Source organism: Felis catus, chromosome C1 (genome assembly GCF_018350175.1).
Source record: "Felis catus isolate Fca126 chromosome C1, F.catus_Fca126_mat1.0, whole genome shotgun sequence".
Lineage (NCBI taxonomy): Eukaryota > Metazoa > Chordata > Mammalia > Carnivora > Felidae > Felis > Felis catus.
Genome location: NC_058375.1, coordinates 44,942,020 through 44,965,762, shown reverse-complemented (window position 1 = coordinate 44,965,762; position 23,743 = coordinate 44,942,020). Strand labels below are relative to the sequence as shown.

At 49.1% G+C, this 23,743-nt stretch overlaps 2 long non-coding RNA genes across 2 annotated transcripts; both read right to left on the bottom strand.

Moving 5' to 3' along the window:
* Positions 1-533: 533 nt before the first annotated feature.
* Positions 534-7,584, bottom strand: LOC123379618. The gene is made up of 3 exons (XR_006584299.1): positions 6,597-7,584; positions 2,698-2,931; positions 534-2,565 (listed from the first exon to the last, which is right to left on the bottom strand). It is a non-coding gene; the product is annotated as an uncharacterized LOC123379618 (long non-coding RNA).
* Positions 7,585-14,323: 6,739 nt separating this feature from the next.
* LOC123379617 lies at positions 14,324-16,485 on the bottom strand. The gene is made up of 2 exons (XR_006584297.1): positions 15,284-16,485; positions 14,324-14,455 (listed from the first exon to the last, which is right to left on the bottom strand). It is a non-coding gene; the product is annotated as an uncharacterized LOC123379617 (long non-coding RNA).
* Between the last annotated feature and the right edge of the window lie 7,258 nt (positions 16,486-23,743).

Genomic DNA, 23,743 nt, shown 5'->3' with positions numbered 1-23,743 from the left:
TTTCCTCCAAAAAATAAAAATAGAACTATATGATCCAGCACTCCCACTTCAGAAATCCCACATAAAGAAAATGTGAATCAATAGTTGTGAAATTAAAAAAAAAAAAAACTAAACTATAAAACTTTTAGAAGATAATATAGGGGAAAGTCTTTGTAGTGTTGGGTCAGGCAAAGATTTCCTAGATATAACAACACAACCATGACCCATAAAAGAACAAATGATAAGTTGAGGGACCCGATTTTTTAAAAAAATGAGAAGTCACAGAGAGAAAACATTCTCAAAGACAAATCTGATCAAGAACTTGTATCTGAAATACAAAAAGAACTCTCAAAACTCAATAGGAATAAAACAAAAGCTCTATTAAAAAATCAGCAGGGACACCTGGGTGACTCAGTCAATCGAGCATCTGACTTCAGCTCAGGTCATGATCTCGTGTTCTGTGAGTTCGTGCCCTGCTTTTGGCTCTGTGATGACAGCTCAGAGCCTGGAACCTGCTTAGGATTCTGTGTCTCCCTCTCTCTGCCCCCACCCCCACTCATGCTCTGTCTGTCTGTCTCCCTCTCCCAAAAATAAATAAACGTTAAAAAAAATTTTTTTTAATCAAGAGAAGGTTTGAACATGCACTGCACATAAGAAAATGGATGTATGTCAAATAAGCACATGAAGAGATTCTCGACATCACAGCCATGGGGAAATGCAAATGAAAAAAAAAAAACCAGTAAGATATGACTACACATTGATTAGAATGGGTAAAATGAAAAAGACTGGCTGTACCAAATGTTGACCAAGATTTGAAAAACTGAAACTTTAACACACTGATGGTGGAAATGTAAATGCTATAACCACTTTGGAAAACAATTTGGTAGCTTCTTAAAATGCTGAACGTACAGCTACCCTATGATTCAGCCAAGCTACTCCTAGGTATTTACACAAGAGAGAGAAAAACAAAACTTAATCCATACAAAGACTTGTACATGAATGTTCCTAGCAGTTTTCTTTGCAATAACCGAAAATTGGAAAAATCCCAAACGTTTATCAGCAAAGAGGTCATTGAATATAAAAGCTGTGGTCTATCCAGACAACGGAATACTACTCAGTGATAAAAGGGAACAAAAAGTGATAAAACATGGATGAATCCCAGAACAACAATGCTGGGTAAAATGAGGTAGATTTTTAAAAAGAGTATACTATATAATTGCCTTTATGTAGAATTCCTGTAAAAGTAAACAAATTTATAGTGACAGAAAGCAGATCAGTGGAAGGCTAGGATGGTAAAGATTTAAAGAAAGGAGAGCCAAGAGGAAGGGATTACAAAAGAGGATGAGGAAACTTTGGGTGGTAATGGATGCATCTGCTACCTTGATTGTGAAAAGGTCCGATGGATACACACATATGTCGAAACTTACAAAAGTGTACTTTTTACATACATGCAATTTATTGTTATGGCAGTTATACTTCAATTTTTTTTTAAAAAAAAAAAAGGAAAGAAAAGTCCCCCAGTGGTTTCATCTCCTCACACTGCCATTTGAATTTTATTCAAACGCCTAATTGTGGTCCACAGACTCTACCTATCCTGGCCCGTGGGTAACCTTTCTCACCTTATCTCATACATTCTCTCAGTCACAATGGCCTCCCTCTTCCTCCCATCAAGCCCTTTCACACTCCAAAGACTTTCACTTGTTTTTCCCCTTTTCCCCAAGACATTCCCTTGACTGGCTCTCGTCTTCAGTGCTCAGCACACCCATCACTCCTGAGTGAGGTCTTCTGCATGACTCAGATCAAATAGGTCCCATAGCACCGTTCCCCTCTGCCATGAAGGGCTTCCTTCCTTCAAAACATTTATCACTATCTGAAAGTAGCTTATTTATTACTACACATTTACTATCTAGCTCTCCTTCCCCCCCCCCAAAAAAAATCCATTCTTGAAGGGTTCTTTTCTACTTTGTTCAATGCTTTATCCCCAGTGCCTAAATTATTCCCGGGCACATGGTAGAGGCTTCGAAAATATTTTCAAACAAATGACTAATTTCAGAACACCACTGAAGTCTTGAAAATAAAAGCCAACAAAGTGTTCACTTTTCATTAAATATTAACACTTTAGACATGTAAGAGAGCTTGGTTTTAGAGCATTTATCTTCCTAATTCATATTCTTAATCCATCCATCTTTCTGACTTTCAGGAATGCTTACTTTTCTCTGTTGACAAGCCAAGATCGGCTTCCTTGACATATATAAACTCCAGGCTGCTTTCTGACTGGGTCCCCGTGATGCCCCCTATGATATTGTAATTTATCAAAAACTCAAGTTTAAAATAAAGAATTCAGGAGAGATTCCTTGTCTAGAAATGGAGGGCCCATGGAGGCAAACGCAAGTATTCCGACATGGATGAAGTGTTGGGTTGGAGGGAAGAAATGATATAATATTTTATGTTGACCTATGAGCGAAGCAGAACCACCGTGTATGATGAATGGTGTTTGTCTCCTCTCTCTAAACGTGAAAGTTGAGGAAGTCTTCTGATGTCAAATCCATGTTCTTTCCAGTGAGGGGGGAGTAGCTACAGGTAAAGCTAGAACAGGAGAAAGACTTCTGTTATCAGCCACAATAAGTTAAGTTATGCTACCGTATTCAGCCCCAAATCTCAGTGATCAAGCACCAAGTTTAGTTCACGTCAAGTTCCCTTGTCAACCCAAGCACCTACGTAGGACAGCTTTCTTCTGGGTCCGTTCACATTCAAGGATTCTTCAATTTTACGGCACCTCCATTTCGATGCATTCTTTCGTAAGACGAACCACGGAGAACGGATCTCTAGTTCTGAAACATTTTCACCTAGAAATCACTTAGGTCAGTTCTACTCATGTTTTATCGGCCAAATCAAACTTCATGGCCTTGGCTAATGTCAAGGGACTGAAAGGACAACAGTCACTCCGCGTACCTGAAAGGAGGACAACAGAAATACTAGTGAAGGTTTTCTCAGGTTTCAATCGTGGAAGACCTGTCACTTCACCTGAAGTGAGGGGACCTTAAACAGCCAGTGTACAACCATGGAAGGTTTGGAGCATTGAGTGGCATTGTCAAGAATTATGACAGCCCAAGAATTATGAAGCCCTGAAACAGCGATCTCTAATCCCACGAGGCCTGATATCAACCTGGGAACACGTAGAAATATTGATGGCGCTGATGCCTGTGAACTCATACGCCTCTGTATCTAAGTATTTGAATGTAAAGCAAAGACCCATCTCATCTTGATGTAAGTAAAGGTTAGCACAGGTCTATCTGCCCAACTCTGCAGGTGGGAACCCTCTAGTCACATCCCCACTTCCAGCCAGTTATTACTGCCCATACCCCCAGCACTGCCAAAACATCTTCCAAACAGCTGGGGGTTCTACTTGCTGACTTTGCAAAAGCCCCTCTTAAATTCCTCTTCTCTCAGAAAGTGACTCTGGCCAAGTGCTGAGAAGTTCACACCAGATGGGATGCATTTACACAGAACCAGGGCCAAAGAACACCCATCTCTTTGTGCATGGCCACAGGCTGGGCAGAAAACATCATCTGAGGCTTTGCTTTTCACACCTGTCAGATGTACAGCCCCGTGTGTGCATGCATTTTGGTGAAAGAGACTTCCCTGATTAAGAAAATATTTCCAAACAAATACGCAGTTAGATATTTTTTCTACTGCAATACCATCCCCTTCGTCTTCGTGATCTTGAATCAAAGCCAAAAAGATGTTCTCTAGGCATGTGGCTTTGAAAGTTAGAGCTTGGATCTGTCCCTTCTGTGTTTAATTTATGAGAGAAACATGTCCTGACTACAATCACGTGCTAGTTACAGTCATTTCTTTTTTCCAGGGCCTTTCTCTGTGGGGTTGGAATATTTGGCTTCAAGTTCAGGTCTCTCCTATTTGGAAGAAACGATGCTGCAGGCGGGGTTTCCTGGGAGGTGGGCTCTGAGATCACGCAGGAGGTTTACTAGGGCACTCCCCAACTGTAGCTGTCGAAGGGAGGAAACGATGCAGGATGGGGCGAAGGGGCGAAGGAAAAGCCAGGCCGCAGAAAAGGCTCCGGCTGACCCCAAAGTCATTCATTGCTGAAGGGGGATCTAGGTGGCACATTACAGCATCCACTACATATTTTATATCCACAGCTAGAGTTCAAGTTAGGCAATGTGATGTCATGGGGTGGCCCTGGGCCAAATGAGCACTAGACAAAAAGATGGGTGATCTGTGGTCAAGCAGAACTGAGTAACTCAGGCAATCATAAGGACGCTGTACCCCAATAAAGATTAGGACTCCAGTGACGCCCTCCATGTTTGTGATCCTTCCCTAAACTCCGTAACACACGGTCCCTCCCTGGCCAGTGCCCAGCTTGCACCGGCCTATAAGTGCAAGCTGGGAATAGGTTTGTCTTGGCCTGACACTTGTGATCCCTTTCCTGGAAAGCTGATGTCAGCTAACAGAAAGCCTGCTGCTATAGACCGCCCTGTGCCTTTAAATCAGACTAACTCACCCAGTCAACTCACTAACACCACCATGGACAATCGTAAGTACTCCACCCCCTCTCACTTTGCTCAGGATCTTACTCTGGCTCCCAGATCCAAGCATTCGACTGGCTTGGAGATTTCCTTCACCCTGCTGGCCTCTGGGAAGAACTAGAGGAATGTGAATTTCCCAGTCGGGTTCCTCATTCTCCATGCTTCCTGCTCAACGTCACTCTCTTAGTCCTTCATCCCCTAGACATGTCAGGGAACCTCTGCGCGCAAGCTCAGATGTACCTGGTACTGTGGCTTGAATTATGTCCCCCCCAAATGATAGGTTGACATCCTAACCTCCAGTAGCTAAAATGTGATCTTATTTGGAAGTAGGGTCTTTACGGAAGTAATGAGGTTAAAATGGGGTCATCTGGGCAGGCCTAATCCAATATGACTGTTGTCTTTATAAAAAGGGGCAATTTGGACACTGTCCCCCACGTAGCGAAAATGCCACGCGGACGTGAATGTAGAGAGCAGGGTAATGTGTCTATAAGCCAAGGAATGCCAAAGATCGCCAGCAAACCTTCACAAAGGAGGGGAGAGGCACGGAAGAGATTCTCCGCCACACAAACCCTACCAACACTCTGATCTTAGACTTCCAGCCTCCAAAACCATGAGACAATACATGCCTGTTGTTTAAGCCACCCACTTTGTGGTGCTTTGTTATGACAGCCCAAGCTGACACACTTGGGAACCTTGCCCACTCACAGCCTGCATCCTGGCCATCGTTCCAGAAGGTCCTACCACAAGCCCCCCGGGGACAGGGAAACTAGACATCACACCAGGGTCACTGGGCCATCAAGTCACAGAGCTGGCAAGGGCACTGCAGAAGCTAAGTCATCTGCGGATCAAAACTGCAATGAGTCTATCACCTGACACCCATCGGAATGGCCACTACCGGACCCCAGAAAACAACAAAGTGTTGACAAGGATGCGGAGAAATCGGAATCCTGGTGAACTGCTGGTGGGAATGTAAAAATGGCATGCTGCGGAAGACGGCATGAAGGTTCTTCAACGAACTGAACCAGAATTGCTACATGACCCAACAACTCCACTTCTGGCTATAGATCCAAAGGGACTGAGAGCAGGGTCTTGAAGAGATAACGGCATACCCACATCCACTGCAGTATTATTCACCATAGCCACGAGGTAGACGTAGCACAAGTACCCGTCCGCAGACGCATGGATACACTGCGGTAGATACACGGTCACCCAGAAAATTAAGGAGATCCTGTCACGTGCTCCAACATGGTTGACCCTTGAGGACCCTATGCTGGGTGAAATGAGCCAGTCACCAAAGGACAAATACTGTATGATCCTACTTACATGGGGTATCTGCAGTAGTCAAAATCATGGAAACAGAAGGCAGAGGAATGTTTGCCAGGGGCCGGGGGGGAGGGGAGCACGGGGAGCTATTCAACGGGTATTGAGTTTCAGTTTCACAAGGTGAAAAGTTCTGGAGATCTGTTACACAATAATGTGGATACAGTTAACACTACTAAACTGCACACCTAAAAATTAAGAGAATAAACTTTACGTTATGTGGGTTTTTTTAACCACAATTAAAAAGAAAAAGAAAGAGAAGCTGGAGGCCAGGTCATCGGGCTCCTGGCCCAGCACTCTTTTGCACGGTACTCCACCCCTCCATGCCGGCAGCAGCCACTCAGGGAAAATGCCGTGGGGACCTGAGAGCAGAGATCTGGGTGGTGATGGATCTAGAAGCCAAGGAATGCCCAAGACTGTCAACAAAGGCCTTCCATGTCCATACTTTGCAAAAGGACAAGGGACCAATTGGTCCCTCAACAAAAGCACTGCCCATCCGTTGAAGCCAGTAAAGTAGGAAAGGGGGCATTCGTTGAACCCCAACCGGGGGGCTCAAAGTAGACTTCATCTCACCTCAGCAACGCTGTTGACAGTCCTCATTTCCCCATCTTGTGGATGTGTGAAGGAGGAGGTGAAGGGACCTGTTCCAAGCCCTCCCCCCCCACCAGCCGACGGGACGCTGAACTGGAACCTCCTCCCGCCACCCCGGTTGCCCATTTGATGACTACTTAGCAAAATCACTTGGCTTACGGAGCTTTTAGGAGTCTTTCAAAGGGGTAACTGGAACTCTCTCTCCGCCACACACGCTCATCTGTGTGCTCATCTGGTTGTTGTTTTTTTTTCTCCTTCTTTTTTTTTTCTGGAAGAGAAAACTGATCAGCTAGCGAAAAATATTTTCCTTAGAGATCATTCAAGGTATTTGGCAATTGGGATTGCCAAACATCGCAAGAAAGAAGTACGATGTGGGGCTGAGGGTAAAAGTAAACATTCAGCTGGTCCTGAGAGGCTTGGGAAAAGCTTCAGGGACGGCTCCCTTGCCACCGCCCCAGACGTTCACACAGCCTTTCGAGTTGGCAGACCCTGGGGAGGCTGCTCCAGGGTGGCCAAGGCCGCCTCTTGCCAATCTCGGTTACCCTCTCGGATCCTGCCCACTGAAAACAAACCCACTGCTCCCACCCCCAGACCTTGGTGTGTTCGGATTTCTTTCCCTCTTGCCAAAACCTGATTTCCTGTTTCTAAGAAAAAAAACTTTTAAAATGCCCCTTTAAAAAAATCTCCTTAAGGCAGCTTACACATCAAAGAGCTCTTAGAAAGTAGGGTTCTGTTTGGTTAAGTGCACATGAATCAGAAAACATTCCGATTAAATTTCCCCTTTTAAGTGCTAGGGATTTTTACTGGGCTCGGGCAAAAGGTTTCGGGACAAACCATAGACTCTTGGGTGGAGGGTGGCTAGGAACTTCTGCTCATGGCAGAGATGAGGAAGCAGAGGCCCAGAGAGGGAAAGTGATTTTCTAAGGCCTCCTGGCAAGGAACCATGAGAACCAAACCCTAGCGTGGGTTCTTCGCTCCTGGCCTGGTGGTGTTCCCCCACTTCTGTCAATTTCTCTTTAAATGGGAAATTGTAAGATGTTTTTCAAGGTCAAAGGTGAGTTAAAGTGTGACACATTCAGCAGAAAGCTAGTTACTGATCTCACTTAAAAAACTTTTTTAATGTTCACTTATTTTAGAGAGAGAGAGAGACCGAGTGCAAGTGGGGGAGGGGCAGAGCGAGAGGGAGACACAGAATCCGAAGCAGGCTCCGGGCTCTGAGCTGTCAGCACAGAGCCCGACGCTCGAACTCATAAACTGCGAGATCATGACCTGAGCCGAAGTCGGACGGGCGCTTAACTTCCTGAGCCACCCAGGTGCCCTGATTTTATTTTTTTAACAAAGTATCAGAGTCGAAAGAGAATGGCCATGACTACCTTTACTGAGCACTTACTATATACACGCATTGTTCACTTAATCACCACAATTCTACGTTATATTTACTGTATTCTATTTTATAAAATAGAAAGAAGGAAAAAAAGTTTTTAAAGGCGGGGGGGGGAGGGAGAGGGAGAACAGGATTCAAATTCTGGTTTCAACTTTTGCTCTATTTTTTGAGGGACTGAAATGTGCCAGGCTCTTTCTCACGCCAGAAATCAGTTAATCCTCCGTGAAGAGGTAGGTATCATCATCTCCATCACACAAAGGAGAAAAATCAGATGGTAAAGACATTTGGCAACTCTCCCGAGTTCTCACCACTGACGAGGGGGAGCCCTGGATTTGGAACCTACCTGGACATTGAAGCCCCACCCCCCCTTCCTGTCACTCGCTTCACCGAGTTGTTTTGAGCATCAAATCAAATCACGGACGCCAAAGCCTCCTGTAGAAGCTGTAAAGGAGGTAACACAGTTGAGGGCGGATCGTTTCAATCCTAAACTGTTGTATTTTTCTAAATTTCCACCCTGGCTTTTAGCAACAGGATCCCAGAGCCAGCCAATGTCCAGGGGCCCAAGTCTGTCAGCTGAAAAACATTTTCCAAATAAAAGATTTGATTGAACGCACTCTTGTTTTCCTTGGGCGGGTCCCAACCACCCAAATGTTTAATTGGGTTGGAAAGTTCTGATCGCGATGGCCATTGTTGCAGGCAAACGAGAAACGTGGAGCCTTGCTCTCTGACCCTGAGAGGAGAAGGGGGCCCAAGAAAACCACCAAGCGCAGTCACCCTGCTAGCAGTGAAGCTATCCAAATAGCAGCATTGTTAGATCAAGTGCTAGTTCATTCGTTTTCCTGTTCATTTGTTTATTCTAGGCCGTCATATGAGCCCCAGAGTTCTGCAAGTCGTACCCTGCTTTAGGCAGACAGAATACAAAGGAATAGCTGCTCCTCGAGGAGCACACCTTCCTGAGGACTCGGATAACATTCCCCATGAATGTCCCCCTGTGCTTTCCGGTCAGAACTTCTTCTTCTCTCTTCTCTGTGCCGTGATTTATGCCAGAGTCAGGCGCTGCATGGTGGACCCCAAATTCATATGTTGAAGTCCTAACCCCTTCACCTCAGGATGGGACTGTATTCGGAGACAGGGCCTTTAAAGAGGTTATTAAGGTAGAATGAGGTTGTATGAGTGAGCTCTAATCCAATATGGCCGGTGTCAGAGTAAGAAGAGGAGATTAGGACACACACACACACACACACACACACACACACACACACACACACATGCGTGCGCACACACACACAGGGGTGCCCGGGTGGCTCAGTTGGTTGAGCATCTGACTCTTGATTTCAGCTCAGATCATGATCCCAGGGTCGTGGGATTGAGGCCCACGCTGAGCATAGAGCCTGCTTAGGATTCTCTTCCTCTCCCTCTGCCCCTCTCCCCCATTTGCTCTCTCTCTATAAAATAAGATTAAAATTAAATGAAATAGATCACAGAGACGAGAAGGCCATCTAGAGAGGCAGGGAGACAGGCCTCCGAAACACAATCCTACAACACTTTGACCTCATACTGCAAGCCTCCGGAACTGTGAGAAAATAAATTTGTTGTTGAAAACACCAGTCTGGGGCTTTTGTTATGGGAGCCCCAGCAAACTAATACAACGGCTAAAGCCTGGACTCTGACCTGCAGATTGTAAGAATTATTTTTGTGTTCACTGAGTTAAAAAATAATGATTAAAAAAACCAAGCGTGGGCCAACCCTCAAGAAGTCGGCGGTCTTAAGGGGAGACTGGCAACTTTTCCTGTGTTCGGTCCTAGGTGCTGTGAAAACGCAGCGGGTCTTCTTCAGAGGGTATTCTGGTGAGGAGCCAAGCCGACATCTTAGCCAAGGTGGTTTAAGTGCTGTGGTAGGGGACGGCAGTGCCCCAGGGCACGAAGGAACCCCCCCCACACAGCGAGGGGAGGGGCAGGGGCAGGGGACTCCTCCTGGAGAAGAAACTCCCCAACTGTCATGAAGTACAAAGAGCTGTTACCCAGGAGAGGGTGGGGACAGACCATTCCGGGCATGCGCACAGGCGGTGGGCCCCGAGTGGCCCAGCCGCGGCAAGTCAGTGCAGGTGAGGCAACAGGAAGAGAGAAGGCCCCAGGCCAAGGATGGAGCCAGGTCATGGGGGGCGCGTGAGGGCCCAGGGAGGCAGCTGGCTCTTAGCTGAAGCTAACGTACACACGAAGGGTTGCAGCAGCATTCTGCTCAGGTGTTAACGCCGCATCTCCCTCGAAACTCAGCCTTCCACGGAAGAGCCACTCGAGGGGTGTTTGCTGACTTGAGTTGAAATGCATACCCCTACCCATGCTATACAGACCCTCCTGCTTAGCAGGAACAATCCCTTCTCCCTTCTTCCTCTGCTCCATCCAACCAGGCCCCTCCTTTCCTCCTTCAGGCCTTCTCCTTTTGTGGCACCTGTCCAGAGCCTGGCCTTGTGGTCACTCACCTGTGCTATTTACCGCTACCCCTTCGGGGTAGCAGAGACTCTCCAAGTAAGCAGACCTAGGAGCCAGTCCTGAAAACTTCTGGAACCTCAGTTGAGTCTCCTCAGCGTTCGAAGCCTCTGTTTCCTTCTCTTTGAACTGGAGGCAACAATACCCGCCGGTGTCCACCCTCCTTGTCTTCCTTTCGATGATGGAAGCCCATCCCACGTTAGCTGGACACACGCGGCCACGAGCTGCGGGCTGCCCGTCCCAGCCTCCTTTGCCACGGTGGCGGTCATGCGACTCGGCTCAGAACCAAGGACAGGAGCAGAAGTGAAACGAACAGCTCCCCAGTCGCTCCTTAAAGAGAGCTAAGCCACTTGCCAGGGAACCGCTTCCATTCGTTCTGAGGGCTGGGAAATGGAAGCAAGCCGAGCAGTCCCAAAGCCACACCGTGCCGGGGACGGACGGACCTTACGGACCGGGGTTCCTGGACGTCCTAGGAGAACACAGAAGTCCCGCCCACCCTGGGCCGCTCACCTCTGGACTATTCATAAACACGTGCTTTGTTTATACCACTGAATACCTGGGTCTCTTTGTACACCGCACCCTAAGTAACCCACAGCCTTATTTTGGAGATGGTAGATAATACATCCAAAGCTTCTTGATATGTAGGGGATCTGTGATTAGTTGATATTAACAGCTATTATTAGGATGCATTGGTAGGATGTTGTGACTCCCTAGGTATGGCTGGCCAGGAAAGGGGAAGCTCCTCAGACTCTGGGATTTCACACCCGAGAGCCTAGGACAACGCTGTGACTCCAGAGAGAAATGGGGGCAGAGTGGGTGCGCCTGGGTGGCTCAGTGGGCTAAGCGTCTGACTTCGGCTCAGGTCATGATCTCGCAGTCCGTGAGTTCGAGCCCCACGTCCGGCTCTGTGCCGACAGCTCCGAGCCTGGAGCCTGCTTCGGATTCCGTGTCCCCCTCTCTCTCTCTGCCCCTCCCCCACTTGTGTGCGTGCCGCTCTCTCTCACAAAAATAAATAAATAAACATTTTTTAAAAATCTTAAAAAAAAAAAAAGAAATGGGGGCAGAGTGAGGAGGAGCATATGGAGAGGGGAGATAAAGGCAGATTTTAGCTGCGTTGAATTTTAGTTGCTGGCAGGGCTCATGGAAAGAGATGCCAAGAAGCAATTTGAAATTCAAGCCCAAGTTAGGCCCAGAAACCAGGAATCGCCGTGGGGAGTCGGGGGCAGGGGGGCGGGGGGGAACAGTGGGACTGGATGAGATTTCTAAGGGTGAAAGCCGCAAACCCAAGTCTTGGAAGGATACTGAGGAGACCAGTCTGTCTGGAGCAAAGATTTTTAAGGTACAAGGGAGAGAAAAGAATAGAAAGGCAGGCTGGATAAGATCTTGTAGACCGGTGGGAGTCCCGCTGAGGAGTTCACATCTTACCTGACAGATAGTCAGGGGCCCTGGGCGGTTCCGAATGGGAAGGAGGGTGATGAGGAACCTGCCTGTCCTACCAGAGGACCTCTGGGTGACACAGGGGTGCCCACTTCGTCCAGAAGCAAAATCAGCCACCAGGTATAACCATTGCACTGGGATTTTAGCAGACGCGTGCAGAGTACAGGAAACAACTTCAGGAAACATTTGGCCTCTAGGTGGTGGGTTGTGAGATTATCGAATTTTTTTCTGTATAAAAAACTGGGTGAGCCTCAGTGTTTTAAATGAGACGTATGTGTTAGGGACCAGGTACATCAAAGCACTTGGCGGCTGAATATTTGGGGGAGATTCTGTGGAGACAGTGGAAGCAAAGATTTGGCCAGAGTGGCCCCATGGACGGAAAAATAACATCTCGAAGAGGGAAGACAGGTGTCTCCCATTTATCCTTTTGGTGTTCCAGCCAACAGATAGGTGTTGAGGGTCTGCTCCATTCCTGCATGTGCTGGGTGCTCGAAGGAGGGTGGAGGAGACAAGAGACAAATCGGTTGGGAATTGAGAAGCCCCGAGGTAGAAAATAAAGCTCCTTCACTCGAAGGAGTGACAGTGAAGGGCTTAGTTGCTTTACCTCGGTGAAGTTCCCTTCGAAGCCACCTTTGAGTCCAGAGGTCAGTGAGGGGAGCCAGGCAGGTCCCAGGGGCAGAAGGCCTCAGAGGTGGGAGAAGCCATGACACAAATGGCCATGAGGTCAAGGCCAGCACCGGGGTGAGGCAAGTCCTTAGGTGCAAATTGAAGGAGACATTCACAGAGCCACGCAATTGCCAACCCAGAGAGTAAATATCGCCTGGCATCCTGTGCCCCAGCCACTCTCCTCCCATTCCTGGGTCATCTAAGTCCAAACCCCGGTATAAGGAGCTGAGTGCAGGATGTGGACAGTGGCAGCAGGCCCCAGAGTGGCCACTAGACTCACAAGGTACCGGAATCAGAAAGCCCAAGGCCACAGACACTCACTTGCTCGCCCTTCCTAACAAAACTGATGTACAGTTCCCAAGAAACCCCACATGTCTGGGAGGGGGTGGTTTCACCTAAAGGGTAAAAGAAGGGTTTGGACCCACTTCTTGACATGGTATAGGATCTTCACTGAGAAGATCCCGTGGGCCTTGCAGCCCAACATGACATGCCTGTGAAACCTCACGTGAGCCCCTGCCCCGCTCTGGGCTCAAATTTCCTTTTGTGTACCACCAAAGGATTGGATCCGATGAACTCAAAGTCCTCCACCACCCCACCCAGGTCCAACGTTTTATGGTTCCATGAACTCAAAACAAACCTCTGTTTTCAAAAGGAAAGACGGGTCACAAGGAGGCTTTCGAAAGCTGAAAGAAAGCAAACCCTTTGCTTCCTCAAGTATTTCTAAGACACACGGGAGCTAGTTTCAGAGCTCGAGTTGTGGGATCACGCCTCCATGGGATGGAAGAGCCTATCTATGTGTGCGATGGCCCATTCATCGCCAGTAGACTTCAAATCCGACATCCTGGGGAGTGTTCACAGGCTAGCACCTTCACTGATTGGCACCATAGTGGACACTCATGGGAGGGACCACTTCCGGAGTCTGCTAATAAGGAGGAATGTTCTGTTTTGAACCAAGAGGCCCGCTGGCAGCCAGTCTTTCCACCCATGATCCGGAGCCGACAGAATATAACTGCCCCGTTACCCCTCTCTCTCAGGCTTTCCACAAGCCTGCAGACCCACATTTCTAACAAACTCCAAGGGGTTTGGGGTTTTTGAGCAATGTCCATTTTGACATCTAACATCTGCAAAAACCGATCTGAGGCAAAAACTATCATCGTCGCCACTTTACAAACGGGGAAACCGAGGCTTCCAGAGAGAAGGGCTACAACCTCCCAAGTGGGTGTCATGCCTGAGAAGCTGGCAGCAAGACCCTATAAAATTGGTGCCGTGAAAGCTCATGATCACAGGGGATTAGGGACAAGAAATATCCCCCCACCCCCCTCCCACCCCCCGCCTATTGCATCAGTGAATCAAATCTCCGTTTTACACTTTACAAATACCTACTGTCTACTTGTCTCGTCCCAGCTGAACAGACAGCAGGGACACAGCTGCCCCACTTGCCCCTTCCACCCTCCTCAATACCTTTGCCTTCAGGCTCTGGGACACACATAAACTCCCTTCTCCTTCCAGTCACCCTTAAAAAGCCCACGCATATCAGCCGCAGCGAACAGATCCCTGGAAGGATCACCGTGCCACTGGTTCTGCCATTGGCCCTACTCCAGTGCAGATCTGGGCTTCATCAGAGCATCCCTGCTCTATGCCGCCCTAAGGAAAATCTTTGCAAGGACGTAGAGTGGCCTCCACCCTCTCAGGGTAGGATAGAGACACAGAGATCCAGGACACCAGCTACTCTAATTTTCCACTTGTGACTCACAGTACCCTGCCCAGAAAGGCCCCTGGGCCCCAGACGACACATAATTCAGAATGCCAGGATTTAGTGGACCTGTCTGCATGTGCAGGACGAGCCAAAGAATTGCAACTTTGTCCCCATCTAGAGGGAACGCCCACGACAGACATGCATTCCCCGAAACAACCTGATAGCAAACGTTGGGAGAGGCAAGAGCCTTCTAGAAGAGGCGAAGACCGTGGTCTCTCGAGTCAAACAAAGCCCAGTTGTAGGCTTGCAGAGAAAGCCCTCCGTGGCTACCACCTCGAGGAGGGTAGACCTGTGACAAAGGAAAGCAGAAGGCCAGAAGTCACCTTAATAAGTCAGTTTGCTTTTGCAACCCAGGATTTTTCTTGCAAACAATGGAAAAGCACAGGTTCAAAGACTCAGTCTCCTGCATCCTGCTTCAGGTCAGTCTTCTCGAGCAGTAAGTGAAAGAATTAAGCTCGAGAAAAGCTAGGAGGTTCAGAATGGGTTCCAGTTCGACCTGGAAAAATCCTCCCCCTGCCTTGAACTTCATAAAGTGTTTTCACTTGCTACTCTTAGCTCTGAATCGTCCCAACGGTCTTTTAAGAGATGATGTTATTTTTTTTATTTTTATTTTTATTGTATTTTTATTTACTTAAGAGCGAGAGAGGGGCACCTGGGTGGCGCAGTCGGTTAAGCGTCCGACTTCAGCCAGGTCACGATCTCGCGGTCCGTGAGTTCGAGCCCCGCGTCGGGCTCTGGGCTGATGGCTCAGAGCCTGGAGCCTGTTTCCGATTCTGTGTCTCCCTCTCTCTCTGACCCTCCCCCATTCATGCTCTGTCTCTCTCTGTCCCAAAAATGAATAAATGTTGGAAAAAAAAATTAAAATAAAAAAAAGAGCGAGAGATAGAACATGAGCAGGGGAAGGGCAGAGAAAGAGAGAAAATCCCAAGCAGTCTCTGTACTGTCAGCACAGAGCCTGACACAGGGCCCAAAGTCACAAACCATGAGATCGTGACCTGAGCCAAAACCAAGAGCTGGATGCTTAACCGACTGAGCCACCCAGGCGCCCCAAGAGGCGACTTGTTATTTCTCTTCTGTAGGTGAGGAAACTGAGGCACAAAGAAGTAAAGCGACTCACCCAAGGCCACATGCTAGTCAGTGGCCCAGCTGGAATTCCGTCTCGGGTCTGTTTGAAACTGGGATGCCTGGCCAGCATACCACATGCTTCAGAACAATCCGATGAAGTAGGGATTTATTACGCTTCAGATTCAAATGGGTTAGCCCAAGGTTGCACGGAAAGTAAATTCAATACCAGGAGGAGAACCTGGGTTTCATAGCTCTGGAACTCTGCCTCTTTCCACCACACCGCCATGCTTTGGTGACCACTCTCTGCCTGCTCTATTCCACTAAACTGCCAAAGCAGAACTTGGTATATAGTAGGTTCTAAATAGATAGTTGAGGGCTAAATGAGTCCTTCTTTGCAGCGAAGCTTTATTAGGAGAGCAGATGATAGTCTTAACTGAGCAAGATAGTCAGTGATTCGTTTCGCTCGGGGCTTGAATCTGAATTTGGAGAAAAGCTCTTGACTTAGCTGTGAAATACGTCCCTGGGCTCCTCCCTGCTTAAGAACAGGGACAGCTGGAGAAAGAACCCACTGTTCCTCTCTGGAATGAGAATAAGCCACAAATTAGGCTTTTCTGTTATTCTTTTTCAGGACAATCAGGGACTAAAGATAGGACTTGACTACATTTGTGACATCCCAGAGCACAGGTCTAAGTATCTAAATTCTACTTCGCCCCTGCCCACCAGTAACTGTCACTTTGTTAAGGCATGGTGATTTCCCAATTGAAAATTAGAGAAGAAACTGCGATGCTCATCTCCAGGGAAAATTCACTCGTACATCCATCTCATCCATTCTCGTAAGCGCTGGGCAAAGCACCAACATCACGGGGCGAGAGCAGGTGGGGGGCAGTGAATGGAAAAGGCTTGCCATGTGCAGGCACTCTTCCACTCAGGATCCCTTTACTCCTCACAGTGAGTCTGCAAACAGCCACCCCCATTTCACACGGGAGGAAATGAGGGGTCAGCAAAGCTCTGGAATTACTGATCTCCCCACAATTAATAAGTAGAAGAGCCAGGATTTGAGCCTAGGGCTTCCTGCACTCAGAACTTATGTTCTTTCCCATATACCACGATTAGAGTCCAATAGGTCTTATCACAGGGTAAACCCCTCCGCAAAGGGGCTTCCCTGACTTTCTCTTACATTTTGTGAGGATCGAAGGATATGGAGAGTAGGGATAAAAAAAAAAAAAAAAAAAACCTTCCATTTTATAGGTGAGGAGACGGAGGCTTAGTGTTAAAGGTGATACACGCGTGTCATGTACACTACATAAAATTCCTGTTTTATAGAAGAGGGAGCTGAAGCTCAGAGGCGATCAAGTTGCATAAACTTTTACACGTATTAATATTGTGCTCCTACTACGTGCAGATTCTGTGCTGATATTGCCGTCTCTCCAAACCTCAGCTGCTGCTTTTGTAAGATGGGGGTGAGTGGCTGAACCAGAAATGCTCATCTAGAAAGGGTTACATTTGGGATTTGCATCGAGGCTTTTCTAAGGTTTTTGAAGTTTATTTTCAGAGAGAGAGAGAGCACAAGCAAGGAGCAGGGGAGGGGCAGAGAGAGAGAGAGAGAAAATCACAAACATGTTCCACACTGCCCCCGCAAAGCCCAATGAGGGGCTCAAACCCACAAACCGTGAGATCGTGATCTGAAACGAAATCCCGAGTCAGACACTTAGCTGACTGAGCCACCCGGTGCCCCCAGGCTTTTCTGATTTTTAAACTTATCAAACTTTTTTATGTTACCGACATCTCAAAGCTTTTAACTATCTCCTTCTACCTTGTCATCATAAAATATGTAGCTCCGAAAAGCATCTGAATGCAGAACATTTTACCAGTTGCTAGCCAGGGTAGGTACTTAGACGAACACTTCCCTAAATCTGTATAGGTAATCTCCAACTCTGATGCTTCTGTGAATAATTCACTGGTCTAGCGTAGGAAGGCTGCGTCTGAATGTGCCCTGCCTGGCATGTCGCCTATGAGATGGTAGGAGGGAAAATAATGTACTAACCTACCCCAAGAGAATGGACAAGGAGGCCCTTCAGTCAGGGCTCTATGCCAAGCACTTAAAATTAAAAGGGCCTTTGTCCTCTTGAGGTGCAAGGAAAGTTATATTGGACAAAACCAGGGGCGACACAGCCAGAAACCTTTGGCCAATCTCTGCCGAAAGATTCCTTTCCGGCCAAGGTGGTTGAGCACCGGTCATGAGCTCGAGCAAGCTCAGCAGGATCCCTGGGGAGCACAGGTACCACCCTTGGACGCCAGGCACAGGAGAAGGCGGGGTGACTCGCTGGGCCTTGAAGAGTTGCCGTCTTTCAAAAGTTCCAGGTCGGCCCAGGCACAAACACTGACGTGAGCAAAAACTTGCATCGAGAAACAAACTGCAGGCTGGGGACATTGTGAAAGATCACAGATGTCCGGACCAGAGAAACTGGGACTTAACGTCCCAGACAACACTGAAGGTTTTAGTGGCAAAGGAACACAATCAGAGCAGTGTTGGGAAAACCCGTCTCTTATTTACTACCCACTGTCTGTTGGGCACATTGCCGGGCATTGGCTCTTTTCATTACTGCCCTTACTGGGACCAGCATGCTCAGTCTCGTGCACAGCCATTTGGGAGGTTTTCAGCGTGGGAAGTGTTGCTGTGGAGGTGAGTACAAGCTACAGCAGCCCAGAGTTGGGGACCTTGGGGCACGTGGTTCATTTAGGAGATAATCTCAAGAAGCATTCAGAGGGAATGGGGAGAGGGAGACAGGAAAAGGAAACTAATACTCCTGGGGTTAGCTGAGCCTTGATCCCACCGGATACTCCTGGGAGAGCGTGTGTGAGAACACATTTCAGAGCTGCCCCACCGAAGGTACGAGGGAGCCGGGGTATTTACCTACCAAATCCCATTCCTTCATTGCCTTTGGGCCACTTCCTGGAGACAGGAATGGCCAGGCTGCTCCAAGGCTATGCCCGGCAGCCTAAGAAAGCCTTGAGGCAGATAGTCCCAGGGGCTGGAAATGTGTATGGGAAGGGGGACTCCAGAGGAGGATCCAAGCAGGGAGGAGATAAGCCCCCTCCGTGGTTCCCAGGAAGGACAGGGAGGGCCCCGTTGCACAGATGGTGCTTGAGCTGTGGCCGGGCGGACCAGCACCGGCTCCCCGAAGGGCAGTACAATTAACGGTGCATTCTCCGCGAGGCAAAACGAGAAGGGAGAGAAGGAAGGGTGCATTATGTCGCTGAGCAAGAAGGCAAAGGCTAGATCACAAGGACCTGGGGCTCCCTGCGAGGGTGTTAGGTTTTCTTTTGTGCTCGACAGGGCACTACTGGAAAAAAAAAAAAAAAAAATTAACCAGGGTGTGACGTTGTCAGAATAGCATGCTTCTGTGCAGGCGGGACGGGGAGGTCAGACTTGGAGATGGAGACAATGAAGATGCGGGGCAGGGAGAAACCTAGGGGGGTGGAATTACAGGCTTGCGTAAGACAGAGGCTGTGGGGTTAGAAATGAAGGAGCTGATAGAGATAGTTAGGGAGAAGATGCGACAGGTTGCCCTCGCCGCATCTAGAAGGACACATAGAGTTTGCCTGCTAAGGGTGCAGCAAACAAGGAAAGGAACTGAGGGACAGAACCCAGAGTCTCCATCTCAACCACGTTCAGGGCCGGGAGGAAGATGAGCCAGCCACAGAGCAGTGAACTTTGAGGACACCCAGGTGTCCTCCTCCGGAAGCCAAGGGAGGAGCCCAGCACAGCCAACACTGCTGGTCGGCAGAGGTCAGGCAGGAGGAGGGCCACGCCAAGACCACAGCTGTCGCTCATTAGGAGGGAGGTGACTGCCGACTCTTGGACCTCTTCAGTGAGGGAGCAGTCAGGTGACAGGGAGAGGATGGTAAAGATTGGTGATGATGTGGAGGCCAGCAGGGGCAGGCACATGGCAAGAAGTCTGGCCGCGAAGTGGTGAAGAGATGCCCGTGGCATTGGTGGGTAAGAGTAGTGTGGAGCGGGCAGGGGACGCAAGGTGTGGGAAGCACATGAAGCATCGTCAAGCCAAGGAGGCCGGCCGTCCCATGGCCTGAGGAGACCAGAAGCAGAAGGGGCTGAAGATGATGGAAAAAGGACGGACTTCTTGAAGCAGGAATCAGTGTTTAATGCAAAGAATGGAGGCTCCCTTAGTAAGCCCATCACTGCTATTTATTACCTGGGTGACCATGGTGGCCAGTCTCTAAGGTGAATGATCCCTACCTCCTGGGGTTCACACACTTGTGTGGTCCCCTCCCACATAGTACCGGGGCTGGTCTGTGTGACCACCAGAGTATGGCAGGAGTGATGAGATGTCAGTTTCATGGTCAGGTTACCAAAAGATACTGTGGTTCCCCTTTTGTGCTCGTGCTCGCTCTCGCTCTCTCTCTCTCGCTCTCTCGTCACTTGCTGTGGGGGAAGCCAGAAGTTATGTCATGACCAGCCCTCTTCTGATGCCCACATGGGAGGAATCAAACCCTCTGCCAACAGCCCTATGAGCAAGCTGGAGCTTGGATGACCAGCCCAGATGACCACAGTGCCAGCCAAGTGTTTGACCGCAGCCTCATGAGGAAGCCTGAGCCGGAGCCACCCAGCTAGGCCCCTCCCAGCTTCCTCGCCCTCAGAAACTGGGTGAAACAGTACTTGCTTATTCTGTTGTGCCACTACGTCTTAGGGTGCTTTGTTACACAGCCGCAGACAACTCACACGGGGATCTTCCTGGAAAGGTTGATGTGACATTAAATGACACAGCGAATGACAAGACACAGGGATTCATGAAAACATGGAGGAGGGAGAAAGAGGCAGACTCAAGTTCAGGAAGGATGAAGGACCACCCTCCTCATGATGCAGGAGGCAAAGAACAAAAGCTCTAGGTCCCAGCCCGTACTGAGCGCTGCCCAGGCCCAGCACCAGTGAGCACCCGATGCCGATGTCTCACGTGAACCCCCAGGATCTGCCGGCAGGACTGTTGCATTATAAGGGTTTTCTCGTATAGAAACCAAAGCTGGCAGAGATTTATTTAATGACTCGATGTAGAGGCGTATCTGAGAGGGGAGAAAAAGGGGAAAATGGGGCCTTGTGCAGGGCAGGGGTGGCAGGGTCCTGAGGAGAGGTGCGGTGGGGCTGGCAGGAGGCATGGGAAGGCGGGATGGCTGAGGCGGGAGGGGGAGGCCCCTCCAGGAGGGCAGCCAGCTCCCTGGGCGCGTGCTTCCCCTTTGTGTGATGGAAGGTCCAGCTCACTTTATGCCCTTTTAAAGTAAAAACTGAGGGGTGTTCCCAGGCCGTCTGTGTTTACCAGAAAGGGCCATTTTTCCACCTTCTGATGTCCAGGAAAGACACTCTAAGAAGGAACAGAGCGTGCTTCCCCGCCCAGCGCCTCCTCCCTGCCAGCAGACCCAGCTTGGTTCCATGTACCTCCATCCATAGATGATCAATGCACTCTGTAAAGTGCTCTGAGGAAGAGATACAGAGACGCGTTTCAAGTTCTCCTGGAAACAGCCAGAGATGGTGGCTGTGGTCTGAGCCATCTTCCTTTTGTCCCCAGGGCTAACTGGACATATCAGTGATTGTCTTCACCAGAAATCAGCCAACTGCCTAGGAAAATTTCCATGAACCCATTGTCAAGGGATTTTTTAAAAGTCAACTAGGGGGGCGCCTGGGTGGCTCAGTCGGTTAAGCGTCCGACTTCGGCTCGGGTCATGATCTCACGGTCCGTGAGTTCGAGCCCCGCGTCGGGCTCTGTGCTGACAGCTCAGAGCCTGGAGCCTGTTTCAGGTTCTGTGTCTCCCTCTCTCTCTGCCCCTCCGCCACTCACGCTCTGTCTCTCTCTGTCTCAAAAATAAATAAACGTTAAAAAAAGAAACAAATAAAAGTCAACTAGGTTATTATCTCACTTCCAAATTGTTTTTGGTTTTTGATGTTATAGGAATACAAAGAAATCTGTGGTGTAGACAGCCAAGTAAACAAAACAAATGAAACCTAGAGAATTTTTTAAATAAAATACAAAGCCGGATTGATTGGTTGATAATGTTTTCCTATCTGGAATCACTCTTTTTCTGGATGAACATCACAGCTGACCAGTGTGTATTTGTATGTATTTTGCAGATTGCAAAACAATTCCCCACTTAACCTTCATCCCACCTCTGCACAGGGGCAAGGCAGCGTCCCCACCCCTTTCCAGGGGAGGGGCTGGCGGGCTGGGAAGCAGTAGGAACGGGTGTGGGCTTCCCTCTCCTTGCTCAGCCTCAGTTTCCTCGTCTGTGTAACAGGGATGAGAAGAGCCCCTGCTTCAACTAGTTAAAATTCTCGTAGTGCTTAGTGCCTAAAACGGGTCAGTAAGCAAATGACACTTGTCGATTGCTGCTGTCACTTTATCCTGTGAATCTGTGAGGATTAGAAGCAGTGTTCACCAAAATGCAGAACATGGTGCCCAAAACACAGAAGGTGTGAATTTTGAAGAGGTAGAACTGGGATTGTGAAGAGCTTCCGGTTCCTTAGTAATTAGTCTTCCCTCTGTATCCCAGGCCCCTGGGCATGGGATCAGTGGGACACATCCCTTAGCTTCGAGAATGAGTGAACTAAAGGTTTACTGAATAGAGGAAGGGAAGGGGAGGGGAGGGGAGGGGGGAGAAGGGGAAGGGAAAAACCTGTTTACTGCCTGCTCTAAGATGATGCCTGGCCGTAGTCATGTCTTTGAAGATTCGCCGCATCTCCCTGCACCAGCCCTGGAGGAAGCAGAGATCACGAATCTGTAATATTTCAGCGTCTCTCCATCCTCTAAAGAAAAAAGTCATCTCCATGTCCTTATTCAAGCCATCCCTAAATGGCTCCTGCCTCCCTTTCCAGCCACCATCCCTCTGGGGAAATCTCCTTGCCACCCACCCGTCCTTCCCACCTTCCCACCTTCCCAAACCGCCACACCTCTGCCCATGGTGTGTGGCCTCTGCCTGAAATGCCTTCCCTTTCTTCGCCTGCTGAAAATCTACCCACTCCTCAAACTCTGGCAGAAAGGTCTGCCTTTCCCGTCAGACCACCAGATGGGGACATCTTTGAGACCAAGGGCAACGTCTTGTCATCTCTGTCCCCTTAGCACCCAGCGCGGGGCTGGCACCGAGGAGACGCTCCGTGTGTTTGTTGGGCACCCCAGGGGGAATGAAACAATGGACCCCAAGTTCTTTCCTGGCAGAGGGGGGCCGGAGTGGCGGCTTCCCAACCCCCCAGGCCTGCTGTGCTGCAGGACACAGCTGCCGGGGAGAAGGTGGGGGAGACAAGCACACACGTTAACACCCTGTTCCTCTGCTTTGCTCCGCTCCCGGCTGTCAGGCTGATGCAAAAAGTGGATCTTCTCCTGGTGATCACAGGTCATCTGGGTGTTGCTCTGGTTTCTCCTTAAAAGAATTTTTAAAAGGGAGGGACCTTCCAATTAAGGCCACGTGGAGAAAGCATCCCACGTTGCAAGACAGGTCATGTTCAAGAGGAGAAAAAGTGCTCTTGTAACTGGTCTGGCCTCCAGTTCCACAGCCTGTCTCTCTCCAGCACCTAGAAACGCTGCCACAGGGGGAAGGAGGCAACAACAGTCACAAGTGGCAGGCGTTGGCTTTGACCGCATGGCAGCTGCGTGGGCCTGGGCATTAAAACACCAACAAGGAAGCCACGCCCCAGGACACCTGCCTTGTACTCCTTGCGGATGGCCCTGGGCTTGGGTCTCCTCACTGGCAAATTTGATGGCCTTCCCCATTCAGAGTCTCCCTGTTTCCTATTCAGCGGGCACTGACTTAATACAAGCAAACCCTTGGCACTGTGATGAGATTAAAGAGACAGGAAGTCTATGATTGGCCGACAGACTGCTGCCTTCCCTCAGTGGACAGTTGTCCAAGGCGTGAATGAACAAATCGCGTTAGCCCTAGGCCCACATTAAGTTATGTGATGCCAATTCGCTGCTGGGGAACCTTAGTCCAATAAATGTTTATTAAGACTTTTCCCGGGGCGCCTGTGTGGCTCAGTCGGTTAAGCATCTGACTTCGGCTCAGGTCATGATCTCACGACTCCTGAGTTCGAGCCCCGCGTCGGGCTCTGTGCTGACAGCTCAGAGCCTGGAGCCTGCTTCGGATGCTGTGTCTCCCTCTCTCTCTGCTCCTCCCTGCTCACACACACACATACTGTCTCTCTCAAAAAATGTAAACATTAACAATTTTTTTTTTTAATTAAAAGGTCCTTGAGGAGAGTACTTGAGCACAGGAGAGGAAAAGAGGCTGGCTCCCTTCGCCGGTTGGACCCTGGCTTCCCTCCTGCTCCCAGCTCTATGAGGGCAAAGCTGAGAGCCACCCTTCTGTGCAGGACCTTTTCGTATACAGCAATCCCCCCAGTAGTGTTTGAGAGTTTAACTCATTGTCGCAGTATCTGACCAATCCGTGAACAACTGAGCCACAAAGCTGGGGGAGGCGGGGAAGGAGGAGGGACGCCTCCCCTCTGAGGCTA